Source organism: Chaetodon auriga, chromosome 5 (genome assembly GCF_051107435.1).
Source record: "Chaetodon auriga isolate fChaAug3 chromosome 5, fChaAug3.hap1, whole genome shotgun sequence".
Taxonomy (NCBI): domain Eukaryota; kingdom Metazoa; phylum Chordata; class Actinopteri; order Chaetodontiformes; family Chaetodontidae; genus Chaetodon; species Chaetodon auriga.
The window spans coordinates 280,903-303,109 of record NC_135078.1 but is presented as its reverse complement, the minus strand read 5'-3'; the positions used below and the strand labels follow the sequence as shown (position 1 = coordinate 303,109).

Sequence of the window (22,207 nt, the reverse complement as noted above, 5' to 3'; positions counted from 1 at the left end):
TGCTAATCCTTTTTCTTTGGATTTTTTGAACCCTGCTTGTAATTTGGATGGAAGAAAGTCGAGTTTTGTGCAATTTTCATTGCTCTAGATGTTGACATGAGGATTCTTAACTGCTTTCTCACATTTGACCATATTTTTAAAGAGTTTCTCACCCACTGATTCCTAATTTATAATCCTCCACGTCTCTTCATATATAAATGTGTCTAAGGGTACTTTCAGACAATCAGTCTGTTCCATCTTGACCCATTTAGTTTTGTTATCTTGAGATATACATGATCTAAGATGGGCTGCCAATAATATTTTTCAGGTTAGGTACATCTTGGCCCCCATTCAAAACATAATTCTTCAATTTAATTCTGGGTCTTTTATTTTGTGACATAAGTTTAGATATCATCTGTTAATTGTTTTAAATATAGAAATTGGGACCCCTAAGAGTAAAGACTGAAACAAAAATAGCAGCCTCAGTAATATGCCCATTCGTATTGCTCTATTAGCAATAACAGCAGGACTTCCCGTTTTGTAAGGTCAGCTTGTATTTCACCCATCAGTTTTCCACTATTGAACAACTGCGATGTGTCAGAAGTTCTGACAGTTCCTAGGTATCTGAACCCTTGGTTTGGGGTTTCACTGATTTCATATCAAAGCAGTCTGTGTAGACTGAAATCGTGTGTAAATCTTGTATAATTTCATCTAATTAATGATGCTAGAAGCATTTGCATTCTTTGCATTCATTCAACTTTTTATTATTACCTAGCAAACTAATGGGTCTATACCCTTCACATAATGTCAGGTCTTTACCTTCTTTGTGTATCACTGAAGTAATAGCGTCTGCCCTTGTAATTGGTGAGTCACCATTGAAGAGGGCATAGTTAAAAACTTTTACTATGAAGCATCTATAAAATTCTTTCAGGGAGCCCATCCATGGCTGGAGATATGAATTTTTTTGTTTTTGAATGGCTTCCCGTATTTTTGTTGGGCTCAGCAGTTCTCCTCCCTCCTTCACCTTTTGTATTACCCCCTGCAAGTATGTGTGTGTACAACTGCACAGCATAGCTGGCAGGTCTGCTCGCATTTTTTTTTCCTATGCAAGTACATTTAGCGCAGTGTTTGAACTGGAATCAAATTCCTTGTATGTGCACACATACCTGGCTGATAAAGCTGATTCTGAATGTCTTATTTCATAATATGAATTGGTCAGATTTTAAAAAATCAGACAGCATTTTGTGTAAAAGTCAAACTGTATAAATACTGTCCATTTATAATTTCTTTACATATGTAATAATCAGTTATAGTTATTGCCCCATTGATTTTGGCCTTGGTGCCCTGCATTTTGGCCATGATGTAGCAGTAAATTTGTATTTGTCAAAGGCCCAAAGAGGCTTTGCCCTAAACATGACTTCCTTACCTGCCTTGTAATTTTTAGTTAAATTGCTGTTGTGTCTTATATCTATTCATGTTTTATTTTATATACTTCTGATTGAGACTTTTCTGTTTTTCAGTATTTGTTTCTGTATTTGCACTGCATAAAACCTAAATCTTACATGGACAGTGGAGAGGAGTTCAGTGTTAGAAGTGAGCAGTGTGTCTGAGATTATCACAATTTTATTTTGGAGGTGGTGAAGAATCAGCATAGCAGCACCAAGTGGCAAAAGGTCAACTTGTGGTGAGGTACTGATATGTCAGTGTAGACTGATGACAATGTCAGGGACATGGGCTGTTAGAGAGGTGTGTTTGTCAGTGTGTGTTGCGTCTGTCCGCCCATGTATTATTCGAATTGTGTGGACATAAATCTGTTTACACAGTCATACTATGGGGACTTGCCTTACTTGTGGAAACAAAATGCTCAGAAATTATTAAATGTTAACTTTTTAAGTAAACATGCACACATGCATACACACACACACACACACACACACACACACACAAACACGAAGAGCCTCTGGTCAATATTAGCAAATACACAGGGCTAGCTGAGGGCAGAATAAAGCCTCTCCCAAATACAGGACAGTAAAAAGTGTGTGTGTGTGTGTGTGTGTGTGTGTGTGTGTGTGTCTGTGTGTGTGTGTGTGTCTCATTAACCTCAGAAGTAGAGAAGGGGAGCTTTGCAGAATTAACAGCTGGCCTTTTAAAGGGCATGACATGCAGGCTACAAATGATTGCCTTTCCCATGAGACCTTTGTTTTACAGGCAAGTCAACAAACATCACCCTTGGGGAGCACACAGAAGCCCTAGTGCTTTACTCAGCCCACTGGCAAGCAAGCTGATCCTTCCTCATTATATAACTAATCTTCCTATGTACACATTGTCATTGCGTCAGAACATTGAAACCCTAAGCCACTTGGTAATCAGGGGCAGGGCTGCCAGGTAAGCCAGGCAGTTGCTTGGAGTCCCCGGCCACTAGGGGGCCCCCGGCCACATATTTACAACAACAATTATTGATAGGCCTGGGTTTTCAGGGACCTCTGTTGGTCCCTTTGAGAACCGCTAATCTATTTTATCAGTATTCATCTCGAATATCCCAGAACTTGTACTTTTATTTGTGCAAAAACCAAATTTTTGTGGCATGCACTGGTGGGGTGGGGCCCCCAGGGATGTCTTGTTTGGATTCCCAAGAGACCCTAGTAACGCCACTGTTGGTAATAGCTCATATCAACACTAGAAGTGAGCAACTTCCAGTTTCATGCTAATTTTCTAATGTAATCAATATCAACTGAAATGATAAAGGCACTAACCCTGCTTGTGACCTAAACTTGATGCAAGTGTTTAATACCAGGAACTGTCTCTCATCCCTTTCGGCCAACTCCAGATTTTTAGCTTGTGGTTGTGTGTCAGTCTGGTCCTGGACAACTCATTGCTAAGTACTAAAGCATAACCTTGTGGATGAGAGGCAAAACATCTTCTAGAACCACAAGCAAGTCCAGTTGCCTTAGGAAGCACTTAAAATATGACCTTACTAAAGAAATTTATCCGGTTTGGGTTTTCAGCTGCACCCATTTCTTCCAATTACTTTTCAAGGTAAAATAGAAGCTTATAGTTCAACTTTGTGGAAAACAATTATGAAAGAGGAACTTTCAAAAGGAATTTAGAATACAACACAATTTTATGATTAGTTATCTGCAGTTCTTGGACTAAAAATAAAGTGATAAATTCCTGGGAATGACTGTTCAACTAAACTGACTCTTCAACTAAAAGATGTTTATGAAGAAGAGCTTTACAAGTGGTTTAGTACCAAATTCTTGTTATACTCTGTGTTGCTATTATTTTGTTATGTTTTTCTGTGAATGTGTTGTGTGTGAGTCTCCTTCCAGTCCTGCAGTGGAGGTGTGGCCTGGTTGTTCGAAGGGCAGACAGCGCATCTGACACTCATCCACTGATTCTCTCCCTATTTAAGGGAGGGTTAAGGTGTGGCGGAGATGTCTTGCTGCCAGATTGTTCGAGCCTCTGCAGTGTTTTATGCCATAGTGTGCTGGGGAGGGGGCAGCACGGACAGAGACAGGAAGAGACTGAACAACCCACTGGACTCTATTGAGGAGGTGGCGGACAGAAGGATGTTAGCCAGCTGACATTCATCATGGACAACTCCTCCCACCACCTGCACCACACTGTGAGGACCCTGAGCAGCTCCTTCAGCACAAGCCTTTTACATCCCCAGTGCAGGAAGGAGTGCTACTGCAGGTCATTCCTGCCCACAGCCATCACACTGTATAACAGTGCACAATGACATCCACTCAAATGCAAGTTGTACTGATAAACCTGATCACATCTTGCATTTTTCCTTTGTTTTCATGTGCAATCGTCATTTTTAAATTACCTAAGTCTGTATGTATTGTATATATTGTAAATTACCATAGGGTATATAACACTTGCGCAATATTTTTTTGTCTTCTTGTCCTCTGACTTTTTGTACTCTGTCTTGTTGATGCTGTATCATGTGATTTTCACCCAGCGTGGGATAAATAAAGTCTGTCTTATCTTATCTTGTGTTTAAATGGCTCCCTTTGTTTCCGTGCTTTGTGCCCACTTGGGTCCTACTAAAATTCATATTGATTAGCTAATCATAACAATTTTCACATTTTTGGAAAGTGGATCCAGGGTACTCCACAGAGACTTAAATTAATAAAAAAAACAAACAAAACAGGCTTCTGCCATACTTTATATCACTTTCATAATTTCTCGGTACTGTGTGAGTGTTACCTCAAAACAGCACAAGCCTTCTTTGTGTCTGTGACTGGAAATTTTGGATCAGGACAGAGAAAATATGGCAAAATCTGCAAGCTGCACAGACTGTGAATGACAGAGAATTGCACAGCTTGAAAAGAAGATTGAAATGCTATATCAAATATTTGAGAATAATCATTTTTTCACTGAATAAATTAGGTGTTGCTAAAAACAGACTTTCATACTCTTCAACTGTAGAGCATCCTGGCACAGATGTGCACTAGATCATGCCAGTAGATCAGCTTTTGAGGCTCCCAAACTAGCTTTGCCTAATAGTATTTCTTACTGGCACAGCACTGGCATCAGAAGGAGAGCATCCACTCCACCCACACACTTGGGCTGATGCTGTCCACTGCAAAGGCAAATCCAACAAGAATTTAAGTAAGAGGGCACCAGCACTCCCGCCACCACTTAAACTACAATACAGGTGTGACCCCTTAACTCTGAATGACGAAAGGTGTGATAATACCAACTGTGTTGAGGCCAGGGAAACTAATCACACCACTAGCACTAAAGCTGGCCCAAACCCAAGAAACTGCCCCAAAATCACAGCAAGGCCAAAGGCAAAGAGAAATATTGCTATCTCCCCATCTAATAAGCCCATGGACAGAAATAATACTGTAAACCCACAGCCCATAGGTCAGATATCATTCTGATTGGGGACCAAAAATGTAAGATAAGTAAAGACTGAAAATCTCACTATAAATGACACTTCTCTCAGGGACCAAACAATGCTGTTACCAGTGATCCTCTCTACAGATTAAAGTGACAGGATGATGATTATTATTATTGTTGGATCTGTTGACATTCTGCAAAGGAAAATTGGCTCCAAGGTCCTGAAGAAAGACTTTGGCCTGCTACTGGAGAAACTGATCAGCTGTCAGCCACAACGTGTATTCATATCAGATCCTATTCTAACCTATTACCAACCCAAACATCACCGGTTGCAGGCTGCTCAGCACCAACCTGCCACATGCTCTTGGCATGCTGTAACAAAATAAGAATGTGCAGATAAGCACTTGGGTCAACCTGCACTGGCAGAAAGCCTTACCTGACCCTCTGCTTCACATCACCCTAGGCATTCAGAGGATGTCTTGCCCCTTGTCTCTCTCTTCACTGCATTCTCCAGGGACCCAACCTCCAACAATCACCAATCAAACATTAAACTTAATTAAAGCTACAACAATAACCACAGACATCATCACTCAGGTATCCATCAGAAATGAGATCACCATACAACCATCTAGCACCTGTCTTTGTAATTTTAAATTTGTCAATAATCAGCCACAGCCAGTCTCCTCTCTTCTCACAGAATCCCTACAGCTGAAATTAGCTCTTTTTAATGTCAGATAACTAGCTAACAAATCATTTTTAGTTAATAATTAGATAACTGAAAAGAATTAGCATTTTATGGTTTGAGACCTGGCTAATGGTGTAGCAACACTGATAGAGGATTGTCCATCAAATTATAGAATTTCAGTCAGTCTGACAAAATGGGAAAGGAGGAGGCATTGTAGCCATTCTTTCTAAAGTTTGTAAGTGATAATATAGACCTGGAAGAATTTATATCATCTGAATATCTTGCTCTTGAGTTCAAAGCATAATTAACCATGCTCATAATTGCAATCAGCCACAAACAAATTAATCTGTCTTTATGCAGGAATTCTCAGACCTGATCACACTTGGTATCAATAAATATTCATCCTGAATGGAGACCTGAATATTCAAATCAATGAAAAGAATGACTCCAAAGCTATGGAGCTTGAGAATTTATGGGACAGCTTTAAACTTGCGCAACATGGAACATGCATGGGAACATTCTGGACTTGGCAATATCAGGCTTCAACATTGACAATGTTTCAGTATTAGAATTACCTATTTCTGACCATCACTGTGTTTTTTGATGCCAACCTAATCTTAACAAAGATTAAAGGGATTTTTTGGATAAAAAGTGATTCCTTGATGGCACGGCTGAAGCAAAATACTGTAAAACTATGAGATTATTTGAGTCACACAGCTTGAAGGCCAAATGAATCTCCCCAGTGCTAATGAGATTAAGAGAATCTGTCAAGCACCTGAAAGAAAATTGAGGAAAACTGGGCTCAGTGTTCACTGTAATATATACAAAGAAGCCATGATTGTGTATAACAAAGCAATACGTCTGGCAAGAAAGGATTACTTTTTCAGGATTATTACAGAGAATGCTTCATATGTACATTGTGTTGGATAAAAATTGTCTGCCAAATGACTAATTATAATTGTCACTCCCACCTATTGGAGGGAGAGACTGTGAGAACACTTCTTTTGCACACTTGCACCTTCTGTGTACTTAACATTTAAGTATACACACAGTCAGGGTTCTAAATTAACACCCGCCAACCCGCCAAATGCGGGTTAAAATTCATATTGGCGGGTGTAAATAAAAACTTACTAGCCAATTTGGCCGGTAATGCATTAGGCAATCATGTCAGTCAGAGCCGCTCTACAGTTCTTGGTCATTTGTCCCCCGGACAGTCCGTCCTACATTTCCCATGAACACTGTCGTAATGCTACGTGATGACGTATAAGACGCCCATTGGCTGTGCGCAGGCACACTACAGTCTGTAGTGCAACTGGCGCGAGAAACCACGGAAAAGCAAACACAAAGAAGAAGAAGAAGAATGAACGGCGGCGTATAAACTGTAAAAAAGGAGACTGAGCTAGCTAAAAGTAAAAAGTAAAGTTAAACTAAATGCTGCGGTGGTTGGGACAGACGTCTGGGGGCGAGAAGAGGAAGGAGGCAGGGGATGAGAATGTCGACAAAGCGTGCGAAACGAAGAAAAGAAAGTTTAAAGCTAAATGGCTGACAGGTCGTGAATGGCTTGTGTTTGATCACGAAAATGCCGTCATGTTTTGTAAGGATTGCCGCATGTACACGAAAGAAAAAAACAAGACGAATAATTTTGTGGTGGGGACTAATAATTTTAAAGTCGAGGCAGTAAAGGACCATGAGAGTGCCCGAAGTCATCAGGAAAGCCTAAGGAGTCTGCAATACTGACTGCTGCACTATTTGTGTTTTCTAGTTGTACATACATAATTCAATTTATTACCAATGCAATTTTTTGCAAGTGTTTAAGTCATGGCTGTTACTTATATATATTTCTTATTAAAGAAGGAAAGCAGAAACACTTTAAGTTGAAAGGAAAAATACATTTTATTAGGAATGTAATGATACTAAATACTTACTGAAAAAATGTCTTTTAGAAAATAATAAATCTGACAGCATTTTTTGTTTGTATAAATTAAATGTTTGCACTTTCTGTGTATATTTTGTTTCATGTGTTGTACTTTCTGTGCATTTTTCATGCCAACAATGTAAATAAAATGATCAAATGCATTCAGTGGCACTCATAATCTCTCTTATTTTCACCGGGAAAAAATTTGGCTAGTGGAAATTCTGATTGGCTGGTAACTTTAGAAGGTCACCAGCCACATTGGCTGGTGATCAAAAAAGTTAATTTACAACCCTGCACACAGTACCATTGCATTTTATGTATATTGTATATACGTTTTAAATGCTGACTTTTTATGTCCTTTGAGTTTATTTTATCTTATTTGTGAGTTTATTTTATCTGTGAGTTTATTTTATCTAGATGTGAGTTCATCTTATTTTATTTTATCTTATTTTATTATCTTTTCTTTTTCACATGGGGGTTGCAATGCAAATTTCATTGACATGGCAATATGTGACAATAAAAGCAATCTTGAATCTTGAATCTTAAATCTGAGGTTATGAGTCCTGGTGTGATCCCAGATTCAGATCTAAGATTAAAATCTCAAATCAGCAATGTGATGAAAACTTAATTTTTCCGCTTTAGAAACATAGCTAAAGTACAACCAGATGCTGAAAAAGTGATTCCTTGCATTTATTTAAAGATGACTTGATTACTGTGACGCACTTTTACTGCACCCCCCCAAAAAAAGGACTGAGAGACTTCAGCTTATTAAAAATTTTGTAGCTCAGCTATTGACCAGAATGAAGAGGATATTAGGCCACTTTTAGCTGCTCTGAACTGGCTTTGTGTGACATTCGGAATAGATTCTAAGGTATACTGAGCCCTTAATGGGCTAGGACCAAGCTATGCTGCTTGTTTATTATTTGCCTTCAAGAACACTGCGATCATCTGCTGCTGGTATATTGGAGGTTCCCAGCAACAGCCAAAGAAAAGCAGGGGTGCGACCATTGTCAATTACGCCCAAAGCTCTGGAACACATTACCTATATACTGCATATCAGGGAAGCCAGATGACAAAATGTTTCTAAAATATTATCTTGAAAACTTATCTCTTCACTTTAGCCTTTAACTACCTTTAACTAGCTATAGTTACTGTAACGATACAGCTTTGCAGAAGAAACAGGTTGAAAGCTACGGAGGAAAAAGGAACAACTTGAACTTGATACTGAATTTGCAGCTTCCACTGCTAAGTTAGCAGTGTTAATGAGCAGTGGTGGACAAAGTACAGTAATAGATGGGATAGAATCATACACAAGGAAAGGTCTGTACTTCCTACGGCAGTACACAAGAGGGCAGCCACAAGAACTTGTGCGTAGCTGGCAGCATATGGCTCCCCCCAGAGGCTATGCAAAGGCAATGGAACTGCTGCAGGAGCATTGTGGGAACAAACTAAAGATCACAGCTGCATATGTGGAAAAGGTGCTTGGATGGCCTTCAGTAAAAGCCAAAGATGTTAAAGGCCTGCGAGCTTATTCACTTTTTCTGCGTGAGCGCTGCAATGCAATGGAACAGTTGGAATACATCAAGGAGCTTCATATGCCAGCAAATATGAGAGCTGTGGTCCACAAACTCCCTAACAAGTTAAGAGAAAGATGGCGAACAAGAGCAAGTGGGTTGTTGGAGCACTATCAACATAGAGCATGTTTCATGAATATTTTTGTTTTCATTGAGCGCCAAGTGAGAATTGCATCTGATCCCATCTTTGGAGATTTACAGGACAGTAACTATGGAAAACCAAGTAAATTTGGGGACAAGAACAAGTTACCATTAAGGACAAAGATCAAGGGAAATAGTTTTGCGACAACTGTTGTAACAGCTGATCAGAGGGCAGCTGAATGCACTGCAGTTAACCGCAAAGATAAGAGTCTAAGACAAAAGTCAAATTCATGTTTGTGTTGCTCTCGTTATCATAGGCTGGAGCAATGCCCTCTGCTGGAGAAGAAGACGCGTAGGAACAAGATTAGCTTTCTGAAGGAGAAAGGCATCTGTTTTGGCTGCTTGTGCAGTGGGCCTAATAGCAAAGATTGTGAGAGGTGCATGAATTGCAAAGTTTGCAGCCAGAAACATCCAAGTGTTCTTCATTTCAACATGAAAGAAAAGGGCACACACACAGACACACTTCATGAAAAATCAGTGGACACTTGTCTCTACTCATGGATATACAGGAGCAGGTAGTAGTGAGGCGTTCTGTCTATCCTCCCATTGCAAGTGAAGTCCTCCAAAGGTGACAAAATCATTGAAACATGCATTTTTGTATCCAGGAAGTATGTCAACATTCTGCTCTGAAAGTTTGATGATAAAGTTGAAAGTGAATGGCGTGAGAGCTAAAATCCAATTGCATACAATGGCACCAGACCAGAAAGTCCCGAGTTTTATTCTTCAAGGCTTGGAGATCGCTAGTTATAGTGATGAACAGTTCTATGGTGATGAACAGTTCTATGGTCGTCCTTAATGGAACCCCCATGGAAGTCAAAAATGGTGTCAGAGATGGGCCGTATGCCATAAAAACCCTGTTGGGATGGGTGATTAATTGACCTCTTCAGGGAAGCAGTGGCGAGCAGAGTGGCTGCTCCGTAGTGGCTGTGCATAGGATTGCAGTTGACAGATTGGAAGAGTTGCTTGCTAATCAGTATAATCATGATTTTAACAAGGAAACCTCAGGTGAACAGGAGGAGATGTCCAGAGAAGACAGGCGGTTCATGGATGTTGTAGCGAGCTCAGTCTGGTCTCAAGATAGGCATTATAAGAGGAAGCTTCCATTCAGGACTGATGCTGTTGTGTTTCCAAATAACCTCAGTGTTGCTGAAAAACAAATCCGGGGACTAAAACAGAAGTTTCTGAGGAAAGCAGAGGAGAAGTGGCCAAGTAACAGATTAGATTCTGACATCATTGATGCCGATCCAGAGGTAAAGAGGCGCCTCATGGTAAATGCTGTTGTAGTTAATGACATCTCAAATGCCACTCATCACTTGACGATGTACTTTTCAGACTGGAAGAAGTTAAAAGGCTCAGTTGCCTGGTTTGTGAAATTAAGAAGGACTCTATTGGAATTAAGTCGGAAAAGGAAGCAGTTGCTGGAAAATGCCCGTGGAGATGCTCAAGCTTAAGTGGAGCATGAAATGCAGCAGTTGAAAAGCATACTCAGTGGACAAAGTTTGTTGATGATCTTAGCGAAGCAGAAACAGCTATCATTCACTATAGTCAACAGGAGAAATTCCACAGTGAAATTGAAGCATTGACATCTGATGGGTCTGGAGTGAGAAGGGAAAGCACCATTTACAAGCTGGATCCTATTCTGCAGGATGGGTTGCTCAGAGTTAGCAGCATGTGTCATCTTTGATTCTGAAACACATCCATAATCAACTTGGTCATGCTGGAAAAAATCATGTTCTCTCCAGATTGTGTAGGAACTACTACAAATGCCAACGGTGCAGCAAGGAAAATGATCTCAAACTATGGAGTCTCCAGATGCCAAAGAGGAAAGTTAATTGAGGAAAAAATGGCAGACTTGCCAAAAGAGAGAATTTCTCCTGACCTTCCTCCACTTACTAATACTGAAGTAGATTATTTTGGACATGTTTAAGTGAAAAGACGATGCAGCTTGGTGAAACGCTACGGTGTTATCTTTACATGCATGGCAAGTAGGGCAGTTCATTTGGAGTGAGCCTACTCACCTGGCACAGACTCATGTATTAATGCTTTGCACAGATTTGTCTGTAGACGTGGTCAAGTTTCACACATGAGATCAGACAATGGAATAAATTTTATTGGAGCAGAGAGGGAGTTGAGAGAGGCTCTTGCCGCTTTGGACTAGAGTAAAATCCAGAGAGCTTTTCGACAAGAGGGAACTGAGTGGGGCATCAACTCACCAGCAGCATCTCACCACAGAGAAGTGTGGGAACGAATCATCAGGATAATCAGAAAAATACTTACCTCAGTTCTGCAGTTCTTGCTATTCTAAATGACCATTCCATTACTAAGCTATCTGATGATCCCAATGACCTGGAAACTCTAACTCTCAGTCATCCGTTGACAATGAAAGGCAAACCAGTGTTGGACTTTTTGAAAGCACAGATTGTTATGTTAAAAGACATTGGAAACAAGTGTAGTACATCGCTGACTTGTTCTGGAAAAGATGGATATGTGAGTACTTGTCTTTCTCAAAGAGTGCCACAGGTGGAATAAGGAGAAAAGGAATCTTGTTCCAGAAGGCATAGTCTTGATAGCTGACTCTAAAGCTCCCCACAGTTCTTGGTTGATGGGAAGAGTTCAGGAGACCTTTGCTGACAAATAAGGATTTATACGGTCTGCACGTGTAAAGACAAAGACTAGTGTATTAGAAAGACCTATCACAAAGCTTTGTCTTTTGCAAGCAGCACAGTAGCTGTGTTTTCTGTACTAGTGGTAAAGACTAGGTCCCAACAGGTGGGTTGTGCTGGCACCTCGGACCCCAAAAAATATTCATCTGGATTATCCTAAATAGACAATAAGAAGGCTGTTTTAAATGAACTTCATATTGTTATTATTGCTGTGTAATGGCTTTGTATATTGGATTGCAATTTTTATGTCTCCAGCCATTAAACAATTAGGAGCTGGAGTGTTGCAGCCATTACATGTGGACTTATTTGTTTATTTTGTTGTAATAGTCTTTTATTTTTATTCCTGTTTATATTTTTTGTCACTTTTCTAAATAATTGTGTATACATCCTGTGTTTGCTATATATTTAATTGCTACTGCAACAAAATAATTTCCCAAATTGGGATCAATAAAGAAACATTCTAAGTCTAAGTCTTTGAACACTGGGTGGTGTATGGGGCAGGAATTCATTTAGGTGAGCTCACGAGGAGAGTAATTCGGGACTGGGTTGAGCACACATTTTTTGACCGTGTAGCCATGTTCATGCTTCGCTTTCGTTGTATTGTTATATTATTGGAATAAATAATCTTGCAACAAGTCTATGATTAGTGCACACATCCAAATTAGTAATTTTCCCACTCTAGCCATCACCCTGAGACTTTGAATAGCAAAAGTAAAAATATATAAGCATAGTAAAAATAGGTAATATTTCATTGTAATATTGTAAGATAAGTTGCACATGTGTAATGGATTTTAGCAGATGTTAAAATAAATAATGAAGTTGTGCAAACAGAAGGTTTGTGATGTTGTGATCTGAAACATCAACACAGTGCTACAGTAAATAATGCTAGATTTAACAGTCTGAAAGCCATTAGAATGAAAGACCTGTGATGGTGTTCCTTCTTACACAGTGGATGCAGCAGTCTGAAGGAGCTGCTTAAGGCCCCTACCGTCTCATGCAGGGGCTAAGAGTCCCGTCATGGACAACCCCATGATTGATGCCAGATTGGCTAACATATAAGAGGAGAGCACACACACGCTTCTATTATTACATTCAAATAAAATTCAGTTCTTTTTTTCACCAAACAAACTTAAACTGTCAAAATGGTGAGTTTGAAAATTTGAGTTTCTAGAAATTACTATCATGGTACAAGTCAGTATGAGACAGATATATTGCACTGGTGTCAAGAAGATGACATTTATTGAATGTATTAAAAAACTGACCACTCCACCACGTGTGCTGTTTTATGGCTGTAATTAGAGTTGGACCCGAATATTCCACTACTCAGCCAGTCAGTCGTTGGATAGATATTCTGGTTGATATTCTAGAAAAGAACATATTATGCATACATACATCCAAACTTCAAATTTCAAACTTTATTTATTTATATGGCACTTTTTATACTTAAAAAGCAACACAGAGTGCCTCATAGAGGCTAAAAACAACAGAGAAGAAAACCCAGCCCTCCTGCCCCCATAACTACATACAGAAACACACACACAGACACGCAGGCACACACACACCCGCACACGCACCCATACGGACAAGATAAGTAGTAAGCCACCTTTGGGGGCCATCCACACTGAGAGGGCCCCTGGCTCATGACCGGGGGCGCCACCCAAGACCACCCCGACCCAGGCAGACAGAAGGCCCCACACCAAGGTGTGGAGGCCTCCAGCCATCCAGGCCAGAGCCGTCCCCTCAGCAGCGCCTCCATCAGTAGGCCAGAAGCAGTTCCCAGTGAGGGGAGCCCCCATGAGGAAACACTTGACCTAAAAACCAAGGACCCCCATGAGGAAACACTGGAGCTAAAAACCAAGGGACTAAGACATAAACATAAAATGAAATAAAATGAGTAAATGAAACAAATAGCAATTAAACGTGTTGTTAAAATATGCAACTAAAATAAGATACAAACAAAGATAAATATGCTAAGAAGCATGGTTAAAGGAATAAGATAAATCAAACAAATCAATTGAAAGCCTGATTAAAAAGGTGGGTCTTGAGCCTCTTTTTAAAAACATCAACAGTCTCTGCGGCACTGAGGTTCTCTGGCAGGCTGTTCCACAATCGGGGTCCATAATAACTAAAAGCCACCTCCCCGTGTGTTTCAGTTCTTACTTTTGGAATGGTTAAGAGGCCAGTACCGGAGGACCTCAGGGTCCGCAAGGGTTGGTAGGGTAAAAGTAGGTCAGATAAATAAGAACGCGCAAGACCGTTAAGAGATTTAAAAACTAATAAAAGAACCTTAAAATCTATCCTGAAATGCATGGGGAGCCAATGCAGCAATTTTAAAACTGGCGTAATGTGCTCCCGCCCTCTGGTCCTCGTCAGCACTTGTGCGGCTGAATTCTGTAGTAATTGAAGGTTAGAGATACTCTTTTTGGGAAGACCAGAGAGCAGGGCATTACAGTAATCTAAGCGACAGGGGATAAAAGAATGCATCAGTACCTCCGTGTTAGCCTGAGAGAGAAACTGGCGGACTCTGGCTATATTCTTGAGATGGTAAAAACCTATCTTTGTTATATTTTTGATGTATGGAATAAAAGTAAGCTCAGAGTCAAAAATCATGCCCGGATTTTTTACAGAATGTGTTGGTTTAAGATCTTGTAGTTTTGGTAAAAGTTTCTCTCTCTGGCCTTCAGGACCAATGACTAAGACCTCTGTTTTGTCTTGGTTGAGCTGAAGGAAATTTTCTGCCATCCATGACATTATGTCTAAAATGCAGTTTAAAAGGGCATCAATTGGCCCTGAGTCATCTGGAGACACGGCAATGTACAGTTGCGTATCATCAGCATAACTATGGAAGCTGATGCCATGCCTCCTGATGACGTCTCCGAGGGGTAGCATGTACAGATTAAAAAGAGTTGGACCTAAAATTGACCCCTGGGGAACCCCACACTTGATCTCATGGGTTCCTGAGGAACATGCATCCCAACTTACAAAGAAGGGTCGGTCAGTGAGGTATGAGACGAACCAGTTAAAAGCAGTACCTGAGAGGCCGACCAGGTGCCTCAGCCTGTCTAATAAAATGCGATGGTCTACTCTATCGAAGGCGGCGGTTAGATCCAGTAGTACCAAGACTGTGAGCTTGTGGTTATCCAAGTTGGACCTGATATCGTTTCAAATCTTTAAAAGGGCTGTCTCGGTACTGTGGTTCATCCTAAAACCAGACTGATGCCTTTCTAAAAGGTTATTTTTGTTTAAAAAGTAGGGGTGGGACTCGATTAAAAAAATTAATCTAATTAATTAGAGGCTTTGTGATTAATTAATCTCAATTAATCGCAGGTTAATGGTATAACAATATTTGCCACAAGAAGCCACATTTTGCTTCATTTCCAGTGCGGGTTGCTGGTGCCGCTTGCTCTTATTCGGACCAGCACTGCTAGCACTAACAGCTCCGGCGGTTTCTGTGCTCGCTGCAGCATGCTTTGCATTCAGGTGGTACCGTAGGCTTGATGTTCTTCGGTGGTAGGCAAATTCTTTTTTGCACAATTTGCACAAAACCACGCTCTTATCTTGGACTTGGGGCAGCCACGTATCATAGAATGCATTTTGTAGCAACGATAGCGGAGAAGAGGACTCATAACTGTAAAGTTACAAGTTTCGAAATACTGCTGTTTTAGTAGTACGGAATGTGGTTTTAAGATTATTTTATGTGAGTAAGTGGACGTTAAAACTTAAAATCTGTGGTCAATTCATCACGATAGCGCGTAGTTTAAAATTTGCTCCAAAGTTTTCGGAGATAACGAGACGAGCTGCGATGGTGACGTCATCAAGTACGCTGCCGTCCCTATTGCAGAATGACCGTCCTGCGTCCTCCCGTCCTGGAGAGACTGTACTCCCAGGTCGAACTTGCTAAGTCCGAACTGCCAAGTTCATAAGTCTGAACTTGGCGTACTTGGTATTGAGAAACAACGCAAGCCTAGCTCTGACACGTCTTGTGCATCAGTGTGATCGGTGGACCAGGAACTCGTGCACTTACAAACGTTATGTGTTGTCTGGAGTGCAAACTGCGATTAAATGCGTTAATTTTTTTGACGCCTTTTTTTTTTTTGTAATTAATTAATCGTAATTAACGCGTTAAAGTCCCACCCCTATTAAAAAGTCATTTACTTGGTTAAAACAAGTTTTTCTAAAATTTTACTTAAAAAAGGTAAGTTGGATACAGGTCGGTAGTTATTAAAAATGTTGGGGCCTAAATTGCTCTTCTGCAGAAGGGGCTTCACCACCGCCGTTTTAAAGGAGGTGGGGAAGACACCCGTCTGAAGAGAGCAATTCACCATGTATGACAGCTGTTCCTCAAAGAATCCATAGAGTGTTTTAAAAAACGGTGTGGGAATTGGATCTAAAAGGCAGGTTGTAGGGTTTACCTGGGAGAAAACTCGACCAAGTGTCCTCGCATCAACCAGGGCAAAACTCTCCAGTGTTTCCTCAGGTAAAACCTGTGATCCAGCCGTGTTAGTAGTTAAAACCTGTTGAGATAAAAGACTGGATCTGATGTTATCAATGTTGTACCTGAAGTGGTCTGCAAAGTCTTCGCACAGGGTATTTGTTATTGTCATATGAGATCTGTTACAATTACTGTTTGTTAAAAGATCAATGGTGGAGAAGAGAAATTTGGGATTATTTTTGTGGTCGGAGATTAGTTTTTTGAAGTCTCCCTCCAGTCATAATGTGTGGTGAAAGCAATTCCTGAGTTATATGTGAAAATAGTCGTTTTATGTGAAAATATTATGCATAGCTTCCCGTACTGCTTCTCTGAATGCCGCCCTCCTTCTCGCTCCTCTCCTGATGTTATCACATCTAGCTCAGGCTCATGATGTTTTCACTTGTTTATGCGTGGAAACAGAAGATTTTTTTCTGCTTTCTGTTCTTGTCATTCTGTCATCTGGCACTTTTTTCTATGGTGACTTGAGTCTATGCTAATGACTTCATAATGTCGGGAGAAGCAACACAACTTATAGATAAATTACAAATGTATTAATTTTATTAATAAATTAAACACTTGACTAACTGCTTTAGCCTTATTTCCTTTAAGAAAAGTAGATCTTGAAACTAAATAATGAAGAAAACTACTGTTAAGAGATTTGCAAGAGCACTGAAACGGGATGCTGCTTCATTAAAATAATTTAAATCATTATCACACATTATGACTTGTGAGAAAAATTGTGGGGGATAGAAGTTAATGGTAAAGCATAATACAGTTTCATCTTATTCTTCTTATCTGTTATTAGTGATTTGTCCATGATCATCCTTCTTCATACTTCTCCCTTGGCTTTGTTCCAACAAGGTCAATATCGACTTTTCATTGTCATGCCAGCAGCACTGAATAATCTTTTCCATGTCCATTCCTTACTATGCTGAGACTTTTGTCAGGAGCCTGGATGGGACAAGAGATAAAATTTGTAAGGCTTATTTTTAGCAACCCCCCCCTCTGGAGAGCTGCTTGTGTCAAACCTTTTCTGAAGATGTAAACCTGGATTAATTTCAGACATTATTAATTATAGGATGCAAGATTTGCCATTTTCCTTACTGTCCTAGATGTGGGTGAATCAAAGTGACCTACTTGTTTCCTGATGGCCCCCTGCCAAGCTCACTATAAGTATAAGGTACTACTGTATATCTAATTTGCACTGATTTCAGTTACACTTCAGCTTGAATTTACTGGTTGCTTCCCTGAGACTATGAACAAAGAACATGGTCCGGGCTGAATTTCCCTTTGTTACTATTAAAATGACACAGGAAATCTCCTTTTACTGTATTTACCACCCAGTGTCCATGCAGTAACTTGTCTTTTATGCCTGTCCACATTTTATACCTGTCTTTCTAGCCACTCAGAGTGCGTATTAAGGCATTCATAGGAAGCCTGGACAAAGAACCATGGATGCAATTTCCATGTGCCAATAACCTATAGAATTCTGCTAAGACCACTCCATAAATAAAGGATGTATAATCTCATCTACAGTACACAGCAGGCATTGACCTGTCACACCCAGCTTGTGCCTCTCATTTAATATCATTTCATTTGAATCACTTCTGAAAGATACATCTTGGTCATTTGACAACACTTTGCACTGTTTCCCTGAATCCCTTTAAACTTTTTGGCTCCCAGACAACGCAAGATGAAAACAGATTTCAGTTTCATAAAAGTTGTGTTTCCAAACCAAATGTTAAAATGCTTATTATCAGGTATATTTTCACATTAAATCTACATTAGCTGATTATTTAAGAACATAGGAACAGCAGACCAAATTGAAAAGAGAACTTTGAAATATTATCACCTTTAAGTATCATTATGGCAATTGCTGATTTAAACACACAACAGAGATAGAGTAACAACAGCATTCATTTGGAGGCATGTCAGTCCATTATTTGCTATACTTTCACACTGAGTGGTACAGATTAGGTAGTGTGCAGTGGTTTTATCACAGCTTCTTTACTGAAAATGCAAGAAGCTGGAAGCCACATTAATGGGAGTGGAGTTTTGGGTCATAAAACCAAAACATTGACTTGAAGGATGCCAAAAAGCTATATAGAACTGAAGGGAACTGCAGAATTGAGATAATTCTTTCATGACTTCAAACAACATCTTTCACATTACACATGGTCAGTTGATTAACAGTTGACATAAAAATGAGTTTAAGCGCAGCTTTAATCTAACTCCATTACTTTATATTTTTTATTGTCATGCTCAATAATACATTTTGAATTTAATAGTATCAATGTTTAGATTAAGAAACACAACTCAGGAAAGGAGTTAAAAATCTTTTGATTCATACGCTATCTTTGATTATAAATTATGGAAATACCATTAGAACAATGCTAAATGTATTTAAAAATACCTGGATTTGTCAATGATTGCAACTCTTTCATAAAAACAGACTCTAATATGATGATAACGCATGTAAGAAATAAACTGGGGCTAAAATCCCTTACTCCAAAAAAATACATCGACACCGGGCAGGCAGCAGCACTGTTTCGTACTTTCGGCATTGGGTATCAACCTACAAAAGCACGCTACACATATACATGTAGGTGCAGGTGGTTGTTGTTGTTACAAGAAAGCCCCCTCTGCTGCATGGCATATCCATGTGTGTCTCCTGCTGCCATGTGTAAATGTCCTTTATAGACATGACCTGTGGGACACTGACATTATATTTTCTAATTAGCCAACATTATGGCAGATTACTCCTTCCAAAAACGCATGTAGGCCTATACTTCATTTCCATTCCTATTTTAAATTAATAAGCACATTATTTTTTTTAAATTATGTTTTCATCCTTAAGATATGTTCCCTTCCATTGCTTGAGGCAGAATCAAATGTTGATGATATAATACCATCATAGTAAAAAACAATCTAAATATTAGGTCACGTCACCACCCCTATGTCATGTCTCTTAGCTTCATGCTTACACACATGAAAAAAGTATCATTTGGGCATAAAGGTTGAATAAGGCCAAGTGTCAACATTGGCACTGTGTGAAAAAATTGAGCCCCTTCATTAATTTTAAAGAAACAAAAAAAAATTAAATGTCATCCGATAGTACACTGTGTTGGACAATCAAACACATGAAATTAGCTTCTAATGCGCATGACGTAATTCACTATACCTTACCATAGTGCTGGGCAGTATACTGGTTTACACTGAATACCGGTGTATATTTTTGTTATGATATGAATTTTTAATATACCACCATACCGGTGTATTTCATTACAAAATGTTTGGAATGCTGCGCCACGTGACACTGTTTCAGAGGGGACCCTTTTCAATGTTGTACTTCTAAACACGCATTATGCAAAGAGGGTAAACTGTAGTGCTCTGGTGTTATGGTGAAGATGGATGGGACAAACATTGAAACTTCCAAAACCAAAGCTGCAGAACTAGTAGAACATGATGACACAGAAGAACTTGTGCCAAAAAGTGGAGCCATGTCTGCTGTTAAGAGGTTTTTTGGTTTTTCAAAAAAAAAAAAAAAAAGCAAGTGTTGTCGGGCTAAAGTTGTCAGCAACACAAGCAATTTGCTCCACCACCTTAGCTGCAAGCATGTCTTGGAATATCAAGAATGTATGAAGTTCAGATCAGCACCCCCCACATCAGCAGGTAACACGGGAAAAGCAAAAGAAAAATCGAGCCAAATGTCACTTCAAGACGTGTTTGCTAGAGGGACTATGAAATACCGAGCAGAAAATACCAAGTTGCAATCCCCGACTTGTACCAATTAACCTGTTCAATATGAGCGCCACCTGTATAGGGGGCAGTGTGAGATGCGCACAATTCAGATTGTCAATGCTCATGCTATGAATCACCAATTCTAACTTGTAGCATACCAGTATGACAGGGGGAAACTCTGCTATAAGCCTCTACCCATTGCCACCCAAACGAAACATAATTCATACAGCAAGAAATTACATGGGCATGTAACAAAAAGACGAAAATAGCGTATGTCCACTTTAGAGTGCCTGCTAATCTCACCACTTCACACAAGCCTGATATCATATCAAAGCAGAGAGTCTGCTATCACAAAGATGTCTGCCTCCTCACTGTGCGACCAAAACTGGTCAAAAATTATATTCTAGCTCGAAAAAAATGCTGCTAATGTCTCCTCCTATGACTGCATTAGAGATCAATGAGATGAGCTCAATCACAAAGGTCCTAGTTGTTTACATAAAGAGGAGAGGGTTTCTAGAGTGGAGGGAGCGCTCTTCATGCGATGTACTATCTCTGGGGTTACTTATTTCTTCTTAGATGTCATTTGTGTTTTTATGATGAATTTGGGTGCTGCCCCTCGATTCTCTTGACTCTGACTGGTTGATAGGGGTCGATCATCAAAATTGACCAATGGCTTGCTGAGATATTGAATCAGAATCAGAATCAGAAAAAGCTTTATTGCCAAGTACGATTTTACACATACAAAATTTGTTTTGGTGATGTTGGTGCATGACAATCTTCTATAAATAAACAATTAAAAAGTTAAAAATATAACAATATAAATATATATACACAGTCTGACCGGTGTAGCTGCGCTGTTAGTTCACACATGAATTGGCAGAGCGCTCACAGAGGACCCTGCTGCTGCAGAGGTGTTATTTTACTGTTTTATTTGCATTTTGTCATTTTATTAGAGATAAGAACAATAGCAAGCAGAAAAAAGGCTGAAAAAGTGTTTTCAACAGAGGTGGTTCTTTGTATGCTTGGTCAAGATAATAGTACTCTGCCCAGATGCGCCCAAATGAGCGCCTGGACATACCTGTGTTAAAACATCTGTAAAACTGTTCAGTCATTTTTTAAGCATGTACTTTGCATAGTTACTCGTCAGATATTACTTTACTAATTCCTAGATGAATTTGGCTACTATCCCATGATTTAAAGGTGGTTTTCACTCAGAGTAATGGTGTTGTTTTTTTAGGCAGAGATAAAAATTTTAATTTTTTGCTGTCTTCCAGATGAATTTACTGTGACACAGTAACACATATCTTGAGTCTGACACATCTGTAGTAATCTCGCAGGTCTTAGCTTTCTTTTGAGACCAAGATTATTCATATAGCCCTTGTAGTTTCAGAGCATGGTAGCACTCTGATTCCTCACTTAATTAGAATCATGAGTGGCTCTTCCTTGTAAAGAGCATCATTTTGTGGGGCCATGCAACCTGTATTAATACTAGTGTGGAAGTGTTCGACAATATTCAGTCATAATGACAGTAAAATAGACTATCATAAATCAATCTACTACAGTAATTCCTCTCTCAACCAGTAGAAAATGTTGTGAACAACCCATTATGCATTGGAAAAAAAAAAAAAAATACCATCATATACCGTGAAACCGTTATAATTTTGAAAAATACCGCGATATATATTTTTGGTCATACCACCCAGCACTACCTTATAAACATTCACATAAACATTAAAATGATTATCACTGTAATAATTGTGCAGAGCTTTTAAGAGTTTAAGAGTTTTGGAATATCATGAGCCTTCAAATTCATGGATTTGTTACTCAAACCAGTCATCTTGGCTGCAAACAACAAATATTTTCATTATCAATTAGTCTGATTGCTTTCATTAATTGACTAACCACTTAGCCTATAAAAATATAAAAGAATTTTCTATTAAAATATTATAATGGACTATATTGGACACGTATACACTGAACAAAAACATAAATGCAACACTTTCGTTTTTGCTCCCATTTTTCATGAGCTGAACTCAAAGATCTAAAACATTTTCTATATACACATCAAGATCATTTCTCTCAAATATTGTTCACAAATCAGAATCAGAATCAGAAGAAGCTTTTATTGCCAAGTACGATTTTACACATATGAGGAATTTGTTTTGGTGAAGTTGGTGCATGACA

At 39.4% G+C, this 22,207-nt stretch overlaps 2 protein-coding genes across 3 annotated transcripts in view; both read right to left on the bottom strand.

Annotated features, from left to right (window-relative positions):
* arid3c (AT rich interactive domain 3C (BRIGHT-like)) overlaps positions 1–22,207 on the bottom strand; it is a 115,345-nt gene that overhangs the window by 63,839 nt on the left and 29,299 nt on the right. The window lies entirely within an intron of this gene.
* LOC143321515 (zona pellucida sperm-binding protein 3-like) overlaps positions 1–22,207 on the bottom strand; it is a 31,913-nt gene that overhangs the window by 7,821 nt on the left and 1,885 nt on the right. The window lies entirely within an intron of this gene.